General features: G+C 51.2%; 1 protein-coding gene across 3 annotated transcripts in view; it reads right to left on the reverse strand.

Moving 5' to 3' along the window:
- The window catches only part of EPHB2 (EPH receptor B2), a gene marked incomplete at its 5' end in the record, with an annotated part of 106738 nt that overhangs the window by 36060 nt on the left and 50149 nt on the right, over positions 1 to 20529 (reverse strand). The window lies entirely within an intron of this gene.

Raw genomic sequence — 20529 nt, forward strand, 5'->3', positions numbered from 1 at the left:
GCATGAAGGAACTGCTGCCTTCTGCTTGGAAGCTGCCATTTAATTTGATGCAACTTCACACCTGCAGCGGCAATGAACACTCAATCACCATCCATCTTCTCCATGACCTCTAGGATTGCACAAATCTCTGTCATGCCTCAAGCAAGCTGCATAACAACATTCACTATTTTATTCTCTACTCTTTTCCCATCATTAAGTGTCCAAATTATTCTTTAACCACCAATGTATCAACTGGACTACTCATTATAGCCCCAGGGCCTCATTCCTTAGAGACACTGGGCCAACTCAGCCTATCTCTGTGTGTGTTTGTGTGAAGTTTGGGGTTATTTTCTCCTATTTGCATCACCTCAAGCCTATTGAATTCCAATTACCTTCTCATTCCCCAGCCGCACTGTCTCATAAGGTCCTTTTGCAACTCTCCACAGCCAGTCTTTATCTTCACTACTTGGTATCATAGCTAGAGAACCACTACTTGGTAGCAGCGTGCTAGAGTCTACCTCCACTAGAGCTCAGATCTCTAAGCCACTCAGAGATGAAGAAGATGCTCCAGTAGCAACAGTAGCTCAAATATACGTGTGTTCAGCCAGGCAGGGTTGGTGGCATGGGGCACGCATTGCGCCTGCAGCAGATGAGTGTTGAAGGCTGGACCATGATGTGAAATACAGTATTAAGAGACACAGCACAGGTAGCTAAAAACGTCACTGCGAAGCTTTACACACCACAAAGTCCATTCTAAGTCAGGGCATCACCAACGCCATAGCACAGCCTTTAAGCATTTATCCGCACGGCTCTCGGTCGCGACTTTCTGCCGCTGTTGATTTCCTATGCAGCGCAAAGAGCCTGGGGGTTGGCAGGTGGTTTCTGCACTGAAACGAGTTAAACAAACTTCTCCTTCAGTTCACTGCCAAGGCATTCAGGAATGAGGAAGATCAGAAGAACAGCCTGGGAAACACATGCACTCAGGGCTGCTGTAAGCAAGAGAAGGGCTCAGAAGTAGCTATTTTTTCCTTTGGGGGGAAAGAAAAAGAGGAGAGGCCAGTTTTCATCTCCCTTCCTTCAAAATTACCTTGAGTTTCCAATGAGAAAAGCTCTACAGAAAACCACCATCAAGCTTTCCTGCTTGCAAAATCTCTCCTGCCTCCTACAGTCAAAGAACTGCTGAAAACCTGGCTTCTCCTCATGTTCCTGGATCCCTCCACCCTCGCTGTCCCCTATCAGCCATGCATTTGACTCTATTTCTGACCCTATTCCCAGCATGTCCCTTGGTACAGACCCATCTCAGAGGGCGTTAAGCTGTTGGGAGAGGTGATGGATGCATAGTTCTCTGTTATAGAGAAGTGATGTCGGCTCTGTAGCGGAAATGGTACCAGGGTCCAGGTACTAATACCAGTTTTTGAAGCATGGTGAGACCAACACACAAAATGGCCCTAGTCTGACATCCAGGGTGAAATACAGGGTCATTTGATCGAAGACATTTAAAGGCACAGGCCTCTTTCAGCTTCTTGAGGCTTATTTTAAGGATAACAACTTTCCTGTAAAGCAGTTTCTGCATCAGATACAGGTACAACAAAAAAGTGACACTGCTGAGATTTAGTAACTGGCCCCAAGAGATAGAAAACATTCTCCAGGTTTGGCCTGGCACAGGCCGACGGCTGCAGTTTAATACTTCTGCATCTTCTGCTCTTAGAGAAAACAGCTTTTAATTTGGAATCCACCCAATGTCTTGTTTGCGGAGTAAACAGCAAATCAAACCTGGAATCTTCAGGCAGGGGCTAAACCCTCTCCTGTTTGAACAGCCTGGATGTTCTCATCACTTGCTGGAAGACATGAGGACACCTCAGCTTTCTGCCCCAGGTGGAGACAGCTGCTTCCCCTTAGACTTGCAATGAGGGCAGAGGCAGAGCATCCCTAGAAGCTACTGCTTGGGAAGAGGGAACTGAAACACTGAAAGCATGGAAATTTTTACCTTGTCAGAGCATCCTTCATCCCAGGAAGGTGACAGTGGTTTTGGCCCCATCACTGAAGCAGGGCGGATTGCAGCTTCCCACGTGGTGGGTTCCTGCATCTCCAGCACCAATTGGAGGATGCTAATAGGGGCTCACAGGAAACATATGGACCTTTAATTGCCTCACTGCTGCACACAGGCATGGATGGCTGCCTCACCAGAGCACAGCTTCGAGGCAGCAGTGGGTTTGCTAAGAGCACTGGTAGCTCTCTCAAACAAGATTCGGAGCACCTCACCAGCACCAGGTGTCCTCACTTCCCACCCACCCATTCCCAGGGCACAGAAGGGAGGTCATGCCTGGGAAGCCACATGCTTTGGGAAGGGAATGCCATGGATAGGAACCCATGGACAGTCCTGCCCTCCCCTGCAGGCGGCCCACACCATGGATCTGGGAGGGAAAGCCACTTCCACAGCATCTGCTGCTGGAGGCAGCACTGGCATAAGGCTTCCAGCCCTTCTTCCAACAGCACTGCCTATCCCATGGCAGCTTGGTGGAGAAAAGCATCCTGTAGCTCAGTGTGAAGGAAAAGCCTTTGATGCAGTGTGCAAGAGGAGCCACAGAGGGGTTCACTGCCTTTCTCCAGCCAACTTAATCCAGTGTGAGCTGAGCAGGCTCCAATCCCCTCTGCATCAAAACTGCCCTGGCCTTCAGAGCCCACCCCAGACCAGCCCTGCAAAGAGCTCAGAGCAAACAGCTCTTTCTTGCAATGAAGGCTTCTGAAATGGCACCTTCAGTCTGTGCTAATGGTTCCGAGGAAGGGCCCTCCTCGGCTCCCTTCGCCTGGCTTTTGTTCCTCCTGGCAGCAAGGCTCCTTCCACTTGAGCAAGGCGTTTTTAACGGCTGATGGAAAACAGGCAGCCCTGGCTCTGTCAGTTGGGATCTGCCAAGAGTCTTAAACCCCCAACCTTATCTCCCAGCTGCCTTTCTTCCCCCTCGGGGCTGGAGGCAGGGGGCAGGCAGGCTGGCGCTGCAGCCTGACATGGGCAGCATCCCCGGGGCTGGGTTCCTCAGCCACATCCTGCCTCTTGCCCTCCCCTGCACTTTGGCTCTCCCACAGCCCTCCCTGCTCCCACCGGCATCCAAATCACGCCGCAGACCCTACACAAGCCTCTGGCTCCCCTGGCCACGCGCCACGGGACTCTCCCTGCACTGACCCCACACCAAGTGGGTGACTGAGATTTGCTCTCATAAAGAAAACGTGTCCTGGGGATACTGCCACAGTTAGCTTGCGGTTGCCCAGTTCAAGGGCAGTATGAGGAACAAGAGTGCAGTACAGGGTCACCAAATGGCCAGCTCTGGGACACAGGGTATACAAGGAGAGGTGGAAAGAGCTGGGATGGCTTACCTGGGATAAAGGGGGCAACTAACTGCAGCTGTCTGGGGGCAGATGCAAAGACGACAGATGCAAACACTTCCCAGAGAGCCAGACTCTGCATCAAAGGACAAGGACCACAAGTTCAGAGAGGGCAGCAGGAAAAGCTCCTTCTCCAAAGGATGGTGCAGGTCACAGTGGTGCATCTCCTTCCTTGCAGGAGAGTCAGCTAAACACTGTGGCTGTCTTGAGCTAATGCTGGTGGCAGTCCTGCTGCAAGTGGGAGGCTGGACCCCAGCCCACAAAGCCTCCTCCAACAGCATTTCTAGGTCTGTACTGCTCGTGCTGTGTGTGAGGGTACTTACAATGTTGTCCAGTGCAGGAGATTATTATGTCCAACCAGCTCTGAATTTACCCCTTTTGCCTTTCGTCAACCATGCCCTTCTCCTTGCAAGATGAGGTGGATGTTGTAATAACATAGTCACTTTTCCCATATTCTTCTCCTTTCCGCCCCTAGCATCTTGATCCCTGGTTTAAGTTCTGCATGCAAATGGGTCTCACTTTGTCTCACCTGCAAAAGTTGCCCATTCGCTGCTTGTTCCTATCCCCAGGCCTTCACACGATGGTGTTTGTCACCTTAGCAGAAGTCTGGTCTCCGGACCACCCAAAGGAGCAATGCTGCCCATTGCCTTTTGGATCTGCTTACACTTCAGCCATGGCATCTTCAGCCTCGACATTATAGTGCTGGAGGGAAGAGGATTCAATCCTGCCTTGCAAGGCTGCAGTGTAGGAGGCAGGCAGTAAAACCCAAGCTCCTTAGCCTTCACATTGGAGTTGGCTGCTAGAGAAGACCTTGGGACCTCCAGGTGCCACATCTCTGCACTCATCCTTCCTGGGGCGGCACAGGTCCTCCAGTTTCCCTCCTGATAAATGTAATTAACAGCCTCCACTGTTACCTCATACTTGAGATAAGTAATTAATCCCATTGCCAGGTGCTGTCACTGCCAGCAATTCTGACAGCATTTGGAGAGCAGAGGATAGAAACACAGAAGGGAAAACAGGGTTAAATGAGATTAACTGAAGGGGAATGTGCTCAGCTGACTTTTGCAATGTGGATTAAAGAGTTGTCAGCAAAGGAAGTCACGATACACATGTTCATGTTTAACCCCATCATTCTGCCCAGGATAGAAATCAAAGCAGATGATACAGGCCTGTGAAAGCATCCTCCAGTTACTGGTGGATTTTAGATAGATCCCTATGCCATTGACTGGACCAACCTCCTGCGCCTCACCAGCAACTGGAGATCAGCTGGGTCACATCATCTCACAGCACACAGGTACCACCTCACAGGCAGTGCCAGGACTCCAAAACCAACATCCCCTACAACAGTGCTCTCCACAGGTGCCCTCCAAGCAACCTCATCTGCCTCTTGGCTTCAGCCCAGGGCTCCTTCAGACACAACCCCCAGACAAGGATTTCCATGCTGCACCTTGCCTGTCTGCAGCTAACCACCACCTGCATGATACGAGAGGTCACCTCTTATTCCCACCATCATCCAACCTTTCACCTGGTCCATGGGCACAGGGGCAGCACGGGGTCAGCGTGGGGCTGTGACGGGACCTTAGTACTGGGGTATGACAGAGGTTTGGAGAGGACCGGGAAGGGCAGAGTAATGCCCTGCTTTGGGAGCTCCCCAAAAGAGCATGCTGTAAAGCCCTGCAAGGGACAAACAGTCCCCAACTCCTCGCCAGACTGTGCTCAGCCCAGCCCAAACAAGCTCCGAAGACCAGGAAAACTGCACAGCCCTTCTGGACACCATGAAACTGATGGTGGCCATCACAAACTGACCCTGCAGCACAGCCTGGACCAAGGCAGTCACAGTTGCCTGCTCTCCAGCAAGAGCATCACCAACCTGCCAGCCAGGACCACGCTGGGCAGGGAGCAGCCTCACCCAAACCCTTGCAGCTCCAAACAGGGCTGAGCCCTTGCATCGGGGGCTTCCCAGCAAATCCCCCTGCAGCTTCCCAGGGTCATGTCCTTGCAGGCACCCTCAGAAGTGCAAGCTGCTGGCAAGGCAGATGGGGCACCAATGGGATGCACACCTGCAGCCCCCTTGCTGAGTGGCTCTGGGCGGCACATCCATCAGCTTTGGCTGTCAGGGAAACATGCCTGGAATTTCTTACCTGCCCAGTCAGCTGGTTCAGCCTCCCCAGCCCATCACAGGGACTCTTAAAGAGAAATGGGAAGCTTTCTGACCCTACCTGAGCACTGGGGTACTGCCAACATCACAGAATCATAGAATCCCAGACTGGTTTGGGTTGGAAGGGACCTTAAGGCTCATCCAGCTCCAACCCCTGCCACGGGCAGGGACACCTTCCACTGGAGCAGCTTGCTCCAAGCCCCTGTGTCCAACCTGGCCTTGAACACTGCCAGGGATGGGGCAGCCACAGCTTCTCTGGGCACCCTGGGCCAGGGCCTCAGCACCCTCACAGGGAAGAGCTTCTGCCTTATCTCTGAACTTCCCCTGTTTCAGTTTGAACCCATCACCCCTTGTCCTGTCACTACAGTCCCTGATGAAGAGTCCCTCTCCAGCATCCTTGTAGCCCCCTTCAGACACTGGAAGCTGCTCTGAGGTCTCCACGCAGCCTTCTCTTCTCCAGGCTGAACAGCCCCAGTGTTCTCTGCCTGGCTCCATACAGGAGGTGCTCCAGCCCCCGATCATCCTTGTGGCCTCCTCTGGACTTGTTCCAACAGCTCCATGTCCTTTTTATGCTGAGGACACCAGAACTGCACACAGTGCTCCCAGTGGGGTCTCACGAGAGCAGAGTAGAGGGGCAGGATCCCCTCCTTTGACCTGCTGATCACATCCCCAGAGTACAGACAGCAAAGACCATAATCCAGCATTTCCCCTGCTAGAGCCATTCAGTAGATGCCCAAGGGGAAAGGACCTCCCTATTGAAAGGAGACACAGAGCTGTATGTTTATCACACTGCTGTAGGCCACAGCAGGCTGCAGCCCCAAAGGCACAGTTCACAGCTCACTTCCAGAGGCCAGCATCCCTGAGTGAAACCAAACCTAGATGGCAAGTTTATAGGTTAGGAGCACAGCTGTGGTGGCAACAGATGCTTTGGACACCCTCACTCCTGCAGGCACCCGAAGAACACTCTAGGATGTAGCTCCAAGACCAAGCTCAGCAGCCAGTGGTGCTCTCCTGGGGATGCTGTGTGCTGCCGTTTAGGAGCAATCCCAGTCCAGCACATGGGTGTGATCAGGATGCTGCCAGCACCCATCCGGCCTCAAACTCAAACCCTTGCCTTTGTGGCTTGGCAGGCACAAAGGCACTTACAGCTTTAGGTGCTGGAAAAGGGCATTGCCCCTGGAGCCCTGGGGCAACTCACACGGAGCGATGCCAGCCAAGGTGCCACGAGGTTGTTGCTGTGGAGTGATGCGCTAGCAGACACACCAAACGTCACACTCGTGTTATTGAGCCTCTTCTTTTCTTCTGGTGCAGAGGATGGACTGATGTGTGCTCCAGCCAAAGACTGCGGGGTGTTTTCATTTCACTTTAGATTCTTTATTTTGATACTGTAAAAACCGCTCTCCAGGCAGGCAGCATCTCCTCCTTCAACGGATGCAAGCACTGCAGCGCTGCCTCCCGCAAGTGTGGCTGTTTGAACCTTAAGCCAGATTTCTCCAAGTGGTCTCCAGAAGAATTTAGGACTTTCACATTTTGTTACTTTGGTCTTGTTTAAATGTTTCCTAAAGCTTCTGCCTGGGACAGCTCTGCCTTCACAGAGTGGTATGTTAACCATTACAGGAACAGCTCGCAACCTTTTAACATGGGGAAAGAAGCAAAGCAAGCAAGCAAGTGGTGACATCAAAGTTGCACTGATGGAAAACCCCTAATCCTATAAACCCTTCCTGCTTTAATTGGTGTTAAAACAAAGATAATCTTATCTCAGCCCTATAAAAGAAGGGATAGGATGTACTTTCTAAAAGCCCCTCTAAAAACCCTCATAAACTTGACAAACATTCCATGTTTTGAGACTTAGGAGAATGGCTTTAATCCTAAAGGAAACATGAAAGTAAAAAGTTTCCCTGGACTAGAGGCCCTCAGGACCGCCCTCTTGATCCTGATGCAGACCTAGGGTCACACTCCCTGCATCACAGGGACAGTGGGGATATGCATGCACATCACCAACATCAGACACAGGGGCTGGGGGACCAGCATAGGCAGGAACCATCTGGTGTCTGCAGAGCCCAGATCAGGCGCCCAAGTGGACTTGTGCCTCCACCTCCAGGGACTCCAACTGCATCTGTGGCTGCTCAGTGTTTTCACCTGCAAACCGCCTGTCTCTACCTAACTCCCTTATCCCAGGTGTCGGAGGAGCAGGTTTCCCAGTCAGGGGTGCAGAGATGGGGTCTCTGAAGGACATCCTTACCTAACCTAGAGGCTCCAACCTCTGCAGCCAGCATGCAGAAGTGTTGACAGTGCTATTCCCAGATTGCTCTGACTTGACTTCCCACAGCATCAGCACCAGGGCCATTCCACCCTGTGTTCTCCTTTCCATATCAAGCAGGCACTCTGCCGACCCCCTTCCAGGTGCAGCTCCCAGGGGAGCACAAGCAGCTTTTCCAGGTGGAGGTGGCCAGGAACCCTGCGAGTGGGCACGCTTAATCATTACATTTTAATGCTGCTTAGCACCCAGTTTAGACGAGTTTCAAACACGCCAGCTGGTTAAATGCCAGCAGCCGCCTTCCAGATGACAACATTGCTCTGTGTCAGCCCTAGGTGCTGAGTGGAGCTGGCATAAGGGCTGGATAAGAATGGTTAGTGGTGGTGGTTTAAATCACTGGGGTGTAGCTGCATGGTAACTTTAATTCCCAGCCTGCAGTGAGCAGATGTAGGCAGGCAGCACTGCATGGCAAGGGAGGTCACACATCTCCCAGGCTGGCTGCACACGGTCTGCTTTCACATCCCAAAATGCCCCCAGGTCTGCTTACATGCTTAGCAAGGGCAAAACCCAAGGAGAACCAGCTCCCAACTGCTCTGGCACTGGGCAGGTATGCGTGAAGCACTGTTCTGGTTTGGGGCTCCCCAGCACAAGGAAAATACTGGAGCAGCAGCATCGGCAGCCACTGGAATGGATCTGGGCTGGAGCACATGGTGGGCAAGGAAAGACTGAGGGTCAGAGCCTGCAGAAGAGAAGGCAAAGGAGAGACCTTACTGCTGCCTTCAGTGACTCAACAAAAGGGTGTAAGGAAGATGAAGCCAGACCCTCAGAGGCAGAGACAAGGCTTAATGCACATGGGAAATTCCAGCTTGACACAAGGAGAACATTTTCCACCATGTGGGAGGTCAGTCAAGTACAGGAAGGAGGGCTCAGAAAGGTGCAGGGATCTACATCCTCAGAGGCAGCCACGACCTGTTTAAGGGACTGACATGCTTCCCTGTCACTCTAGCTGCCCATCACCAATACAGCTTCCACTTCACAAGCTGCTGGATGCCCAGCTTGCTGCCTGCTTGACGAACCACCACATCCCGGATGACCATAGGAGCACAGTGAATGTGGTTACACAAACAAGCTACTGGCCTGAAGGCAAAAGGGAGCCACTTACACCAGGAGAACAAAGGCCAAGCAGTTGTTAGAAGGAGCAGCCTGGGCAAAAAACTCACTTTTTCACTTTGCTTAAATTCAGGGAGTTTGCTATATCAGTCACAGATGAAAGTGATGGTCCCCTTCCCCAAAGCAGAATCCCTTGTTGCTGTCACCATGCACACCTCATGGACCACTGTGCCAGCCTGTGACTCCAGCTCCGTTTCGGGAGTCCATCTGTCCCTGCCACATGTGATTCACTCACGTCTGAAGAGGCACAGTTCTGGCCCCTGAACATCTCTGAGGCTTCCCCAGTGAGCAGAGCTGAAGCAGCAATGAGCTGCTGCCGCAATGTGGTGCAGTGGATTTTGAAGCACCAGGTTTCCAGCCTATGAAGGGAACTGCAAAAAGAAACCAAAACTGCTGTAGCTCCAGGCACCTGATCTGCTGAAAAGCCAGGGCTCCATCGCAACACCGTGTTCCAGAGGAGAGGAGAGATGTACAGCCAGTCTCTGATACCTTCATCCCTGCAGGGGCAATACCAGCTTTAAGCCAGGGATGGAGAAGGAATGTTGGGACTGGCAGGTTGACCATGAGACATTTCTCCTCCCCTAGAGAGGGCACAGCTAGAGCACTGGGGTCTGTCACTGCTCCCATCCTCATTTACACAGTCTGTCTGTCTGCAGTATTATTTAGAAGCAGTCAGAATGCTATCTGAGCACTGCTGATAAAATACACCCCAAAAAGTACTGTACTCAGAAGGCTTTGCAATGGGGAGAGAAGGTTTCTGAAGCATTATAACCTGAGTGCTAGAAATATGGGAAATGGCGGGAATAAAACCACTTGAATAGCCCCCACCACCCTTCCCAGCTCCCAAACTTTGGTGCCTATGTGTGTGATCATGGCATAGGACAGATGGGATTTGGGAGAGCACTGGCTGATGCAGTAACTGGCAGCTGTGCGCTCATGGGCTATCGCTGAGTGAACCCTCAACAGGAGAGAGGGAAGTGGGGAGATAGATAAAAGCAGGGCAAACAAAACCTCTTGAGAAGAGTTCATGTTTCCCCTTGTTTGATAGGTTTTTGGGAACATGTGGATGGCTGTGCTGGCATTGCCACTGCGTTCAGGGTTCTTGGATGCCCAGGATCTGATTTGGACGTCCAGCCTGCTGTGGGTTTGCAGCCTCATCTCAGCTCAACCTGTCCTGTGGCATCACCAGGTCAGGGGATAATAAGATCTTAACCACATTGCTACGGTTTCACCCCACTTTCTTTCTACTGACACACCAGGCACTTTCTGTGCTGAACCAGGCACTCGGAGGCTGGGCAGAGAGCACAGAAGCCCAAGCAAGGAAGCCACAGCTCTGTAATACACATGTATTTTTGATAGGGAGCTGGCAATACGATGCAGGGTTGCACAATGAAGTATGAGTACAGAAAACGACCAAAACCTCCAACTCTTTCCACCCTGCACATGCAGAAACAGCAGTGTGGACACACCATGTGCCAGGGATGCGCATGTGAAAGTTAAAGTAGGGATTTTATACATTATTTTCTAGGAAATCCTTTATAAAGCCTCCCTGCTTTGCACATCTGTAACAACTGCAATTCATCGCTGAATAAATACCCGGGAACAATTTCCACCATCAGCATTCCCTCTGTATTCAATGCATCAGTTTGGTAGTGCTGTCTCTGCAGCATCGAGGGGCGCAAGGGATCGACATCAGAAGGAGAAGGTGGAACCCAAGGCCCCCTGGCTCTCATTTCACTGATAACTTTCTCTGAAAGGATGCTCTGATGAGGGAAAAGCAGCAGCAAATAATTCTCCATCTCTATTCATCAGGAGCAGTTCTGTATGGCAGGACCTGCGAGCCAAGCGTGGACTGTCAGAAAGCACAGATGGCAAGAGGCAACTCTCAACAGCTCGTAATTCCCCTTATTTGGATGGAGTTTGCCTGCATCCATCAAAATGCACCTTCCACACCTGAAAGCTCTCTTCCACCAGATCTCATACTTCCATAGGCTCAGATTTTCACACTCCCACACTGGAAAGCAGAGAGGCCTTGGAAAGGCAGCGCAAGCAAACCTGACACAGAACAAAGGTGAGGCTGCTCAAACACAAGGTTGGGATTATGCTGGTTCCGATGCATGGAAGTTGAACTCGGTTCCTGCCTCTGTGCATTTAAAAGTAACTCCCAGTAAACCAGGGGCCTTCCCTAGCTTCCCAGATTGCCAGCGCTCTCCCACTGTGCTTGAGAGCTTGTTGCCAGCACTGGGCATGCAGGATGAGCATGGAACGCATTCCCAGAGATGCCAGCAAAACCACCAAGGACAGAACGGACAAGCAAACCATTGTGAATAATAACCAAAATGGCCTCAAAAGAGGAAATAAAACCCAACCCCAAACCACAATGATAAAGTGTTGCTTTATCATTGCTTTAAAGTGTTGCTGCCCCCCTTAAAAATGCTAGTCCTAATTTTCAATACAAAATAATTCTGGCCAAGAAATTACAGTGAAGGAGTAAAAAAAAAACCCGCATCTTAAAATGTCACAAACTGGCAGCAGTGGCTTTAAATTGGTAAGCAGAAAGCACAAGATAACAGCAGCTAAACTGGGCAGTGGAAAAACCAGGGACTGTAAGATTAACAGCAACCAAGAACGACAGAAAAGTGAAGCACATGTGCCTGCCCCCAAAATATGGCAAAATTGTGTGTTGTGACACCGAAAGACAGGAAGACATAATAATAGTGGATGCATAAAGGATGGTTTCATAACCAACATTAAAATTTCCCATTACCTCTGAAAGTAGGGAGAGTATCAGCGATAGCTCCCAATACCAGGCAGGATTAGATAACTTGTACCCAAGAGCTTTAAGAGCCAACCAAGGAAATCTCTGGGATGCGAGCGCTGGTGGTTATGAAATCAATCACTGTGAGACCACTTCAGGGGATCAGACACATGGGTACCACTGCAGTGTGTGGTTTCCAAGGGTAAGGTATGCTTAGCTCTCTCTGCTAAGATGATGGCACCACTGTCAGGGGTAAAAGCGTGACATCAAATAAGAGTCCCCTGATGTATTTCCTTGGTGCTGTGGAGGTTCACTGGTCACTTTGCAGAGTGGGATTGGAGACACTTGGTGCACTGGTGAGGTTGAGCATCCTCCCAGCCCCGTTCTGCAAGAAGTGGTTCTTAGTGTCACGTACCACAGAGAAGAAAGGCTGAAAACCACAGAAGCAGGGAATGGGCTGAGTGTGACAGCTCTGCATGAAGCTGCAGCAGCACTTCAGCGAGATCCTCAGATGGGTAAGGCAGAAAGTGCCCAACACGTTGTGTCAGTCTTTGATGTGATGCAAGAACTGCACATGGGCAGCGTGGTACAACCAACAACTGCCTGATCCCTCAGCAACCATATAGGAACATAGATTCAGGCTTCTTGATCTATAGACTGCCCAGCCATTGAGGGGTCCCCAAAGTCCTTCTCCAGGGACCTTCACTGCATTTCCTCAACGTTAGCTGCTCCTAAAGCTCACAGCATGGCTCCAGCTGACATAAGGATTTGCTCTGTCTGCAGAGGACCATGGAAGGCATCCATGCTTGCCTAGGTGGAAGCAGCTGAGTTATTTGGAGCAGGGGCTGCGGTTGGAGAGGGGTTTTCATCAAAGTGTGAGGCACCTGGAGCAGCTCCAGCCAGGACTGAGAGCAGGACAGATGGCAGAGCCCCCGCTAATCCAGACAGGCAAGCCAAGCTCAGGACTGCGCAGCTCCATGGGATGCTGCCAAGCATGAACTCCCACTTTAAAGGCCCCACGTGCTCTTACAGATTAACACAACCCCCTGAGAAGGTCCCATGAGGAGACGCTCGTGTTTGAGAAGATTTGTGCCCTGCCTGATGAAGGATGCTGTTCTGGAGCAGAGAAGGGAAAGCAGAGCTGGGCTGGAGCAGGGGTGCATGCCCAGCCCACTCCTGCTGCAGTTCTCATTAAAGAGTGCAAAACCCCAACGTTTCTCACCTTGACACATCTGCATCCTTCATTCCAGCAGGGCACATGCTGCAGAGTAGGGACATTAACAAGGAATTGCCTTATTGTTAGAGCTGCATGAGCAGAACTCTAGATGCCATACTTCTCATGGAGTATGGCAACTATGTCTTCTCCTTCTCCTCTATGTCTTCTCCTCTCTCTTCCTCCTTCTGATTCCATCTGCAATACAGAGCCTGGATTTCCATAGAAAAGCAATGTCGGAGGCAAGGGCATGCAGCTTTCAAGGCAGAGCTTTGCTTGGCAGGACAAGCAGATCCTTTTGTGCAAATAACAACTCTACTGGGACTAAATACAAGCTCCTCACAGCATGTCTAGGATGCTATGGCTCTTCCTGCCTATCTTCTCCTCCTCCTCTCCCTGCTGCTTTTGTTCTTGTGATTTCATCTGCTCCCAAGGGAAACCATCATTAACTGTCTCCCCAGCTTGTCCTCTGCCCATCCTATCCCCTACACAGATGGGCAACCCTCACACTCCTCACAGCAGGACACGGGAGCCTGCTCTCTTCCCACGTTGGTCCTCAATTGCTCTGCCGCTGGCTTTGCTCCAGCTCTTAGGTCTCTAGCTGGTCTAACATAAGGTGCAGGGGGTCCCCTGCAGGAAGGAGATACTGAAAACTGATGAGAAGTCCTTGGTGGCTGCTCTGTACAGGGAGCTCCTGGCATGAAAATGCTTGAAGTCAAATGAAGAGGTACCAAGCAGCGTGAAGGCCATGGGCCCTCCAAACCTGTTGGCCAGGCAAGACGCAGTGACCAGCTTCTTGTGTCCCTGTCTCCAGGAGACCTCACACAAAGCAGCACATTCCCGGTTACTCCTTCAGACAATGACTGGTAATCCTGAGCAGGCACAGACATCACGGACAACCCCACACTCTCCCACACCAAAACAGGGAAGGGATAGGAGCTCTCTATGCCATAAAATATGCCAGATGCAGGCAAAGCAGCAGTATGAAAGCATGTGGGCAGCTAATGGTGTGATGCTCAGCTCACCTGTGGTCCACTGTCCAGCCATCACAGCCTGGCTTGGAGGTGGCCATAGGCATGGGACCAGTACGGCTGGGGTCATGCAATGGTGGCTGTTCCTCCCTGGGAAAGCACAAGCAGATGGAGCACAGGAGCTGTGCTTCTCCCTGTGCTGGGATGCCTGGTTGGCCACTGCTACCCTGCCAGTACAGTGCCATGGTACTGGAACCCGGATGCTCACACACTGCTCTCTCTGGTCTAGAGCTGAGAATTAAATCAAAGCCGCGACAGGGACAGTTAATTAAAGCAGATTAGTGCGAGACTAATTAGGGACGCTGACACTGCAACCATCAAGCCCTGTGATGTTAATTAGCTGTTCATTACTGTCAGCTCCCTGTTCAGTATAGAAATATGAACTGCCTGTCTCCTGGGCATCATGCGCAGCAGAGCACGCCTCGGTCACCCCCTCCGAGGGTGCACCCAGCCTCCCATCACCTCCCAGCAGAGGCATCGTCACCAACAGCAAGATCCTCACCACCATCAGCAGTGAGATCCTCAACACCGAGTTCTTCACCACCACCCAGTGCAGACACAGCCACCGTCCTGAACCACTGTGACCACCAACAGCCAGGAGGTCTCCATCCCCACCTAGCAGCAAGATCATGACACCAAAACAGCCCAGCACCACCTCTGATCTACCACATCCTTGTTTCTGGACACCATCCCTGTGCCACTCTCAGGAGCCAAGTGGTGCCCAGCACTCACCCATAGCACTCCCTAAACTGGTACGCGCAGACATCCACATCCCACAGATGAGATGCACTGACATTGTTTCCCCTCACCCTCATCCTTGAAAGGGTACTAGGAGAGAGCATCACAGAATCACAGAATCATTTAGGTTGATGATCTTCAGATCATGAAGTCCAACCATTAACCTGGCACTGCCAAGTCCACCCTAAACCATGTCCCTGAGTGTCACATCTATACATCTTCTAAATACCTCCAGGGATGGAAGTACACACAACACAAAGAAAGGCTGTACACACAAAGGAGTGCACACAAAGGTTGCAGGGAGCACACAGGCACTGAAGGGAGCACACACCGTCTGTAGGAAGCCCATGGGTGATTGTAGGGAGCCCATAAGGGAAGGCATGGAGTGCACACAGGGTTATACGGGGAACACACACAAGTGACAGGGAGCACACAGGAGAGCACACAGGTTAGAGAGAGCGCACACATGGGTTGTGGGAAGCACACTCATACGTTAGAGAGCACACAGAGCCTGCAGGGAGCATACACAGGCTACAGGGAGAACACACAGGCACATTAGGGTGTACAGATGGGGCTGTAGAGAGCATATGGGCTGTAGGGAGCACAAATGAGCTGTACTGCGACACGCATGCTGTAGGGTGCTCACACAGACTATAAGGAGCACCCATACACTGTAGGGAGCACACATGGGGCTGTGCAGAGCACACATGGGTCATGCAGAGCTCTAGGGACTACACACAGGGCTGCTGTAGAAACACACAGCACACACAGGCTGAAGGGAGGAGCACACGCTGGCTGTATGGGCCACGCATGGGGCTGTAGGCATCACACACGGTGCTTTAGGGAGCACATACACGGTCTGTAAGGAGCGCACACCAGCTGTATGGACCACACACAGGTTGTAGGCAGCACACACAGCACAGGGAGCACATGTATGGTTGTATGGAGCACAGACATGGGCTGTGCAGACACACACAGGGGCTGCCTGAGCACACCCAGGCTGTAGGGAGCACACATGGACTTTAGGAAGTGAACAGATCGCAGAGAGCACACATAGGCTGTAGCGACCACACATAGGGCTGTACCTATCGCACACTGTCGGGACCACATGCAGGCTGTATGGAGCAGGCACCATTGTAGTGTGTTCAGGGAGAACACACTGGGCTGTAGCAGTACACACAGGGCTCTAGGGAGCACACACAGGCATAGGGAACACACATGGGGCTGTACAGAGTAAATACAAGCTGTAAAGATGGGGTCTTGGGGACACAAGAGTCTTCCTGTGTTTAGTGACAGTAGTGAGTATGCTCCTGCATAGAAGGATCTCCCAGTCGCATGGCAGCTGGTAGGCTGAACCAGCCTAAAATCCATGCATGTTCCTCAAACACAGCTACACCTTCCACCACACCTGCACCAATCCCCTCCAGAACCAAGCTGCATTCTCACATCCCACCCTGGAAAACCAGGGAGGATGCTCACACCTTCCCCTCTAACCTGTATCCTGCTCCAGCATCGCAAAAGCACTTCACTGCCTTTAGCCTCACGTCTGGTGCAAACAGGTGATGGGGTGGAAGCTAAGTGAGGATGTCCTAATGGGAAGCAATCAGATTCCACTGCTCCTCTCTCCCCCCCTCTCCGCCCCCCGAGCGTATTTAGAGCTTTCAGAAGGAAACAAAACTTGTTTATCTTAACGCTAATCAATTTATAGCAATCAAAATAAAACCCATTAGGAGCCATTCCCCATTTGAATTTCAAAGAGGCTTCTGACCCCAGGAGACTCTGAGCTGATTGATTAGAAATTTCTGACACTAATGTGTGTCTTCCAAGGGTCCAGTGTGGCTTTAATTCCTCTCTCCTGAGACACTGATTGTGTGTTAACATCTGTCAGCCCCTTCCTGCACTTAGGGGAGGGGAAATTCATGAGCACACTGAGTGGCACAGCTGTGGAGAAGACAGCATTTGCTGGCTTAAACAGCTTCCAGAAATCCCCTGAGGCAAATCATTTGCATGCTCCTTTTCTCTTTGGGCAACAAAAAAGGGCCCAACAACCAAAACTGGAGTGCAGCAAGAGATAAAAGCAGTGATGCAGAGCAGTGGCAGCAGGTGGAGTGGGCAGAGCTCAGGGCTGGGATTCTGGCTTCTGCATCACAGCTTTGCCCCTGACTCCCCTGTGTGGAGGTAGAAGCATCCTATCCCCATGCGTGAAGGCAGCAGCGGAACACAAACACGGAGCAGAGATGATGTTAACCTGCAGTGGGAGACAGCGGTAGAGAGGAGCCTTCATGCCTCAAGATGGAGCACAACTGGTTCATCAGTGTTTTGGATCATGAGGAAGACTGCACTTGTCTCCAGCTGAAGACAGAGTTAAAGCACAGCAGTGGAGGAATTCTACCCATTTGCTGCCGCATTTCTTTGTCTGATGCAAAAAAGCTGAGAAAGGTCAAACACGTTCAGGCTAAGGCCATACGCACAGTCACATGCACCTGCATGGGGGTAATCCATGAGGGGACAGTGCAATCATCCCTATACCCTCTTCCATCTGTACAAAGGGGTGGAGAAGGGGTGGGAGAAGAGGGGGTGAACCTGTCCATGGTAAAGGGGCACAGTAAAGACCTGCTGCATCACCTCTCCCCTGCAGCTTCCCCTCCCCAGTAAAAGCCCCCTCTGCCATGTTGGGACCAACTGCCTCTCACTTTGAGCAGATTAAAGCAGCTAATCTAGTTAATGAAAGCAAATCAGCTCAAAGGCCACTCCTCCCTGCAGCAGAGTGATGATGGTTCAATGGGAGTGAAGCTCGCCAACCCTGCCTGGTGCTCGCAGCTCAGGGCGAGGATGCTGAGCCGCTGTTGCCAATGCTGAGCTGTTGCTCATGCAACAGCATCATAATATAGGGACTGGGAGAATGAAGACCTCAGGCCCACTGTAGAAGAGGATCACATCCGAGACCATCTAAAGAACCTGAATGTGCACAAGTCCATGAGACCTGATGAAATCCATCTGCGGGTCCTGGAGGAGGTGATGGATGAAGTTGCTAAACCACGGTCCACCATATGTATTTGAAGAATCACGGCAGTCAGGTGAAGGTCCCGACGACTGGAGAAAGGGAAATATAACCCCATTTTCAAGAAGAATAAAACTGGAAAACTACAGACCAGTCAGTCTCACCCCTGTGCCTGGCAGGATCATGGAGCAGATTCTCCTGGAAAGCATGCCAAGGCACATGGAAAACAAGGAGGTGGTTGGTGACAGCCAGCATGGCTTCACTAAGGGCAAATCATGCCTGATCAATTGGGTGCCCTTCTATGATGGGGCTACAGAACCTCCTCACCTACTGCTCATGGCTCCATGGGTTTTATCAGCAGACATTCTTCAACTCCCTGCTAGGTGCAGTTACAGCAGGTCTGTCTCTGAGTGCTGCTGACCCATGCTGCAGTCTCCTGTCCCTCCATGCCATGCTACCACCTGAGGAATGTATTTAGCCCCAAGCTGGCTTCAGCACTGTTTCTCTATGGTTTCTCTAGCCATCTCCAGTGCAGAGGTGGTGCTCAGGTCAAGCTGGCTCCACGGTCCTGGCACATGGTTTTTCATGGCATCCTAGCAGGACTGCTGGGAAGAGACCTCTGGGGTCTCCAGGCCAGTCTCCAGCTCATAGAAGGGCTATGCCGAGCCCTAAATCAGGGAAGACTTGAAAATCTCTGAGGATGGCAATGCTCAACCTCTCAGGGGAACTGTCTCAGCTTTTTCAACGTCTGCCCTGGGCCTCTCAAGGTGCAGCTTGTGGCTGTTGTCACTTTCTATGTGATCTGGCACCACTGCTGACGGGGACTTGGCTCCATCCTCTTTTAATTGTCCTGTACAGAGCTGTAGCTGTGCTCAGATCCCTTCTCAGGTTCTTCTTCTCTGGGTTCTGTCATGGTTTAAGCCCAGCCGATAACTCAGAACCATGCAGCCGCTCGCTCACTCCCCCTCTTCTTCCTTCCCTGGCTCCAGGAGGGATGGGGAGAAGAACCCAAAGAATGTAAAACCCACGGGCTGAGATAAGAATAGTCCAGTAACTAAGGTATAACACAAACCACTGCTGCTACCACCAATAACAATAATGATAATGGAAATAACAAGGGGACAGAACACAATTGCTCACTACCTGCCAACCGATACCCAGCCCGACCCAAACAGTTGCCCACGGAAGTTGTGAATGCTCCATCCCTGGCAGCGTTCAAGGCCAGGTTGGATGAGGCCTTGGGTGCCATGGTTTAGTGTAAGGTGTCCCTGCCCATGGCAGGAACACATGGTTGGAACTGGATGAGCTTAAGGTCCTTTCCAACCCTGACTGTTCTATGATTCTACGTCCAGAAAACCACAATCCAGCCAGAAAGTCCCAGCAACGCAATGCATTCCCTACTGGCATCCAGAGTTCAGGCAGGCCCCATCAAGGGAGACCAGCCACTGCATAATGCACGAGTAACACATACTCACACAGATGCTGAGGATGTCGATCATCACGGTGCTGGAACAAGGAACCACGCTGAGCACCCCGCCGCAGGCTGGAGCAGGTGGTGACAAGTGACACGGTGTATCCTCCTGATGTCCCCAAACTAGATGGGGTTTACCAGAACGAAAGTCACTCACAAAGAGTAACAGCAAGATCTCAGGGTGCTGGGTGACTGGGCACTAACACAGCAAATGAAATTCAGTGGTGACAAAAGGAAACGAATGCACTTGGGGGAAAAGAGCCCTAATTATACAAACACAATGATGGGCACTAAATTAGCTATTAACATGCAGGGAGGAGATCTCGGCAGCACTAGAGATAATTCTCTGAAAACATCAGTTCAAAGCTCATCTATCATCAACAAAAAACCACACAAAAAAGGGAAAATGTAAGGAATTATTAAGAAAGGAACCCAATGCAAAGCAGGAATGTTATTAAACCATTGCAGGGAGTGATGTTTTGATCAGTGTTTGCAATGGTGGCCATCCTCAGATGTGATTGTGAGGGAGATAATAAAAATTATTAGGAATACTGAACAGCTTCCATCCAGAGAATCAATCAGGACCTTCCATTTGAAGCGAGACCACGCAGGGACGTATATAAAGCCATCCGGAACATAGAGATATGAATGGGAATAGATGGCTTGCAATTTCTTACAGTGTGCAAGGACATATTTTTTACATGGTGCATAATTAAATTGCAGCACTTACTGCCACAAGATACTGTGGGCACTGAAAATATGAGCAGCATGCCAGAAGACAAGAGGCATCATCACTCTATCCCTCCCTTATTGCTCCTACTTTCAGGCCAGTACAGACCTTTGCAAACCAGTAAGCACCAGGGTGTTTCTGGAAAGGTTTGTTTCCATCAAAGACACAGCCACGCTCACCACATGGGAAACTCTCTCTCGGACACCTCCTGACTGTGTTTCTGGGTCTGCCACTAATGGGACTGGGTCAGCACTCATAGGACCTCCCGCTACCAGTCAACTGGCTGCAGCCAGCAGCTTCCCAGGGGACATAACTGGAAGATGTCCATTTCTAAAGCACATTACAGCCCCAAATGCACCTTCTGGTTAGCCAAGCCCACAACCCAAGACCTCGAACAGAAACTGGAGGGGCTGCCAAATGAAGGCACCTCTGTCTGTGAGCAGAGTGCCCTCATTGATGGGCTAAGGACAGTCACCATCTCCCATGAGCACAGCAGGAGCCGCAGCAGGATGTCGCACTAAAGACTGTGTCCCCAAAGCCCCAGCATCCCATGACATTGCACTAAGGACCACGGACTATGTCCCCAGAGCTCCAGCATCCCACAGACACGAACACTGCAGCAAGTGGGTCTCTGAAGCCCTG

This window comes from Psittacula echo (genome assembly GCF_963264785.1).
Source record: "Psittacula echo genome assembly, chromosome: 17".
Lineage (NCBI taxonomy): Eukaryota > Metazoa > Chordata > Aves > Psittaciformes > Psittacidae > Psittacula > Psittacula echo.